General features: G+C 46.9%; 1 pseudogene; it reads right to left on the bottom strand.

The window, feature by feature from the left end:
- Positions 1–3,638: 3,638 nt before the first annotated feature.
- LOC115649529 lies at positions 3,639–3,806 on the bottom strand (annotated as a pseudogene).
- Positions 3,807–4,431: the final 625 nt, after the last annotated feature.

Genomic DNA, 4,431 nt, shown 5'->3' with positions numbered 1-4,431 from the left:
TTGTCATAGCCTTGGCTGCAGCAGGCCTGAAGTTTTATTTTATTCTCATTCAAAACATTCATATACCGTTTTGTTTGGCCTTTTCCAACAGAGTTGTCCAGAACATTCTAAGAGGTTAGTGAAACATGAATCCACATAAGGAATACCTGAAACATTTTATTTCAAACATCCTATTTTCCTTTTTGTTTCTAATAACAAAAACAGCACCCCAAGCCCAGCGCCTTCCCAAGCCCAGCACCCCAGGTGGTCACGTGGGTCGCCTGCCCCTAAATCTGGCCCTGACTAAATTTTTGCTCTGCCCCATTACAATATATATTTGTCTGTGCTTTACGGGAGTATTTGCTAACTGTTATGACACACACTTCACCTCTATCTTCAGCTTTGAGACTGCTAAGAATTTCACAAAGAAAACACTGACTTCCAGGGAGTGCCAACAGAACTGCATGGCAGGTGATGTGCAGGTGGAAGCTACTACCTTCTTCAGTGATATCACAGCACCAGCTAGTGAGTTGGACATTTGATGATCGCTGCTAGGCACCAAGGAAGATAAGACAGGGATGGCTCAGAGTTGTGCTAAGGTGTCTCTCTAGATGTAAATGAGAATAGTTTCATTAACTGTAATACTAACCAAAAGCATGTACTATTAAAATGACAAATATTTTTCTTAATGTTAGGGGCTGGAGCACTGAAGTCCTTCCCAATGAACAAGGGATTAGAAAAATGACCCTGCATACTTTTCAATTCAGACCAAACTGAAAATGTTTCTCAAATATTTTCCTTTTGGTCAAAAGCCACTTTTGGTTGGGGGAAAAAATATTGCAACTAAAAAAAAAAAAGAATGACTAGTAACTTGAATTTTTACAATTTGTCACATTCAGAATTAAGGATCAGCATTTTGAAACCACCGTTGTCAATTTCTCACAACATCACGCTCCTCTTTATACATGCCCATCTGCTCAGATGTAACTGGAAATGGCCAGCAATGTAAAGCATTCTGGTTGAGACCCTGCTCCCATTCAAGTAAGTGCAAAAACTTGCATTGACATTAATGGTAAAGGATCAAGCCCTCTATTCTAATCTCCAAAAGCTGCCTGGGTACCTGTAGCATATCCTGCTCTGCCTAGTGGACGAGGTGTGTGACTTTGCACTGGAATTTTGGACCTCAAAAGATGGCAGGTATGATGCTCAGGGCATAATGATTATTGTTCTTGGTTAGTTTAGCGATGTTTACAAAGGTTTGTTTAACTAATTCTTTCCATCAGAGTTGTGACTGGCATTAAAATAAACATTCTACCAAAGATATTTTTGTTCTATGTAAAAGGGGGGAAGAAAGCAGGAGTGATTAATTTATTCCTAATTATATCATTAGCGTGTTATGCAATATGGGTTAAAAATATATTGAAGATAATTAATTAGCCTGGTACATATTTTTGAATCAAGTAATTCTTTTATTGATCTTAAGTCTAGTATATCCTGAAAAAACCCTTAACTGTCAGTCCTAGCACTACATAATCCTAGATAATAATGTATAATTAATTGTTATGCTTGTAAACTGATTTTCTCTTACGCTGGACAAATAATTCACTATTTTTAGCATCTTCCCCATCCTCTCTGGGACCACAGAAATCCCAGATCCACAGCATCTGAGCCAAAATACAGGGAAGGGGTGAAACGCTAATCAGCTGCACTGTCTTCCAGCTCCTCAGAAGCCCCTCCGTAGGCACTGACGCTCTATAGCATCACAGGGGGCAAGTCAGGTAGGAAGGTACAAGGCATGCTGTACCATGGCTGGTCACAGTATCATCCGCAACCTACATATTGCTGACCCAGCCAACATCCTCTTCTGTTATATTCTCTTGCATTGTGCATTTTTCCACATCAAGGGGGGTAGGAGCCAGTAGAGAGGTTAGTTCTTATGTTAGCTATAGGTCTGTGCAGCCATGGAAGGCGGGGTAGGCCGTGGGGGGAGTGAGCCAGTGTGAAGTCACAGGGCCTCTGTGAAACTTAGGAGATCTATGAGAAAAGAAGGTTGCCTGGTCAGCTCTATGCATTCTTGGGAGAATGGCCCTAACTGTGCCCTATCTTGTGCCTGAAATATCCCAGCCTGGTCTGTAGAGGACTGTAAAGGTGCGCAGGCTCACCCGGCAGTGCCCCCTGCTGGTTGTCCAGGGAATTAGCTCATCCAGGCCCTCTGTCAGCCAGTGTCTCCCCCTGCGCTTACCCCTGTGTCTCTCCCAGATCTCGGATGACCCTTTCTCTGGGTGCTGCCCCCAAGCAGTACCCCCACAGTTTCTGTGGGTCTCCCCACTCAGGGGAACCCCCACCCACTATCCTCGCCTTGCCTCAGTCATAGGCTACTGCCAGTCACCAACTAGCCCCCACTCACTGGGGCAGACAGCAGTATAAGACACTTATCACAGGCAAGGGGGCTTTGGACCTGCGGCCTCTGCCTAAGCCTGGGCTGCCCCTCTGCAAGCCCAATACCTGCGTTAGGCCTTCAGCCTCGGCGTTTTCCAGGCTGGAGCTCCCCAGCTCCTCTAGCCTTCCCCCAGCCCTGCTCCACTCTCAGTACACTGCTCAGCTCCCTGGCAGCCAGGCCCTTCTCTCTTTACAGGCAGAAAGAGAGTGAGTGTTTGGACTCCTGGTTCACAGCCTCTTATAGGGGCCAGCTGGGCCTGATTGGGGCTTGGCCCTAGCTGTTACCACCTTCCCCAATGAGCCCAGGCTTTGCTCCACAGCCTCAGCCCTCTCCCTGGGCTGGCTTTGACCCTTCCAGGGCCAGAGCAGGTGACCACCCCATTACAGAACCAACACTGTTAGAGAATGGCTCTGCAGATTCCCAGGTAGAGGGAGGCATTATAGACTCATAGACTTTAAGGTCAGAAGGGACCATTATGATCACTGCTCTGCACTGCACTATTCACCCCAGTTCAGTCTCAGATCACTCCTTACTATCAAGGAGGCATGAACTAAGAGAAGGTTCCTTTCCAGACACTGTTCTGGGAGGCCTTTTGCGTAGCAACACACAGGTATGGAGCCCCATGCCACAGATCAGCAACAGTGCTAGTAAAACTCGCCCTGCTCTGACTGTCAGGGGGATGAGCAACCAGGTGAAGCTGGGCTTTCCACCTTCACAGAACTCTGGCTGGCTAGTGAGCTGGCAGAAAATCCCACCTTGGCTTCCTGCTGGTATCCTGTGACTGGGGAAGGAGCCAAGAGGGCTGTTGAGAAAGCACGTGGCGATACTGGGATATAGCAGGCTGAGACTGAGCTTCATGCTACAGAAGAGACCTAAGGAGCAGTCTACACTTACCTCTGGAGCAATCGATCCAGCGGGGGTCGATTTATCATGTCTAGTGAAGATGTGATAAATTGACCGCCGAGCACTCTCCCGCCAACTCCGGTACTCCACCGGAGCGACAATCATAGAATCATAGAATATCAGGGTTGGAAGGCACCTCAGGAGATCATGTAGTCCAACCCCCTGCTCAAAGCAGGACAAATCCCTAGACAGTGTTTTTTTTTTAACCCTTGTTCCCTAAATGGCCCCCTCAAGGATTAAACTCACAACCCTGGGTTTAGCAGGCCAATGCTCAAACCACTGAGCTATCCCTTCCCCCAAAAAAAATTCCCCCAGGGGGAGGTGCACCATACCCAGAGATACTGCAATACTAAGTTGATGCACGGAATGGATGGAGCAAGCCCCTAGTTCATCTCCCCATTTCAAAAACCCATTTGATATAAAGTTGTCAGAAAGAACATATCAGATATTAAACTGATAAGAACAGATTTAATTTAGATAATATTTTCACCTCAAGGTCCCAGAGACACAGACAAGGTTTTCATCTTGAGGCCAAAAGACCAAAAACATCAAGACACTTGATCACAGCCTTGGATAGGCCAAGAGGCTACTTACACTTGATCTTAGCCAGAAGGCCAAGAAGCACAGGCGAAGTCGACGGGGGAACGTCAGCAGTTGACCTACCACAGTGAAGACACCGTGATAAGTAGATCTAAGTATGTCAACTTCAGCTACATTATACACGTAGCTGAAGTTGCGTAACTTAGATTAACCCCCCCTTTCGCCCCCAGTGTAGACCAGGCCTGAGGGTGTGGCCCCATTAAGCATGGACTGGACATGAGCATCAGCCAGAGCCGAAAGGGAAGGAGCCCCTAGTTGTTCATGGAGGGGCTGATGCTGGGGGGGAGAGGGACTCCGTGTTTGCTCATCAAGGTGACTATTTCTGATACAGATGTTGGTGTGATTTCTGAGTGAATTCCTGCCTTCCCAAAGACTGCAGGAAGGGTCTCTTTCCCAAGGAAAGTGTTGGAACCACCTACCTACCTACCTTAGAGGGAAGCCCACATGGCTCAGACATGATCCTTAAAATCCCAACTAACCTGGAGTAAATTTCCTCCCCTGCAAGGGTG

This window comes from Gopherus evgoodei, chromosome 3 (genome assembly GCF_007399415.2).
Source record: "Gopherus evgoodei ecotype Sinaloan lineage chromosome 3, rGopEvg1_v1.p, whole genome shotgun sequence".
NCBI classification, from domain to species: domain Eukaryota; kingdom Metazoa; phylum Chordata; order Testudines; family Testudinidae; genus Gopherus; species Gopherus evgoodei.
This window is presented reverse-complemented; position numbering and strand designations above follow the sequence as displayed.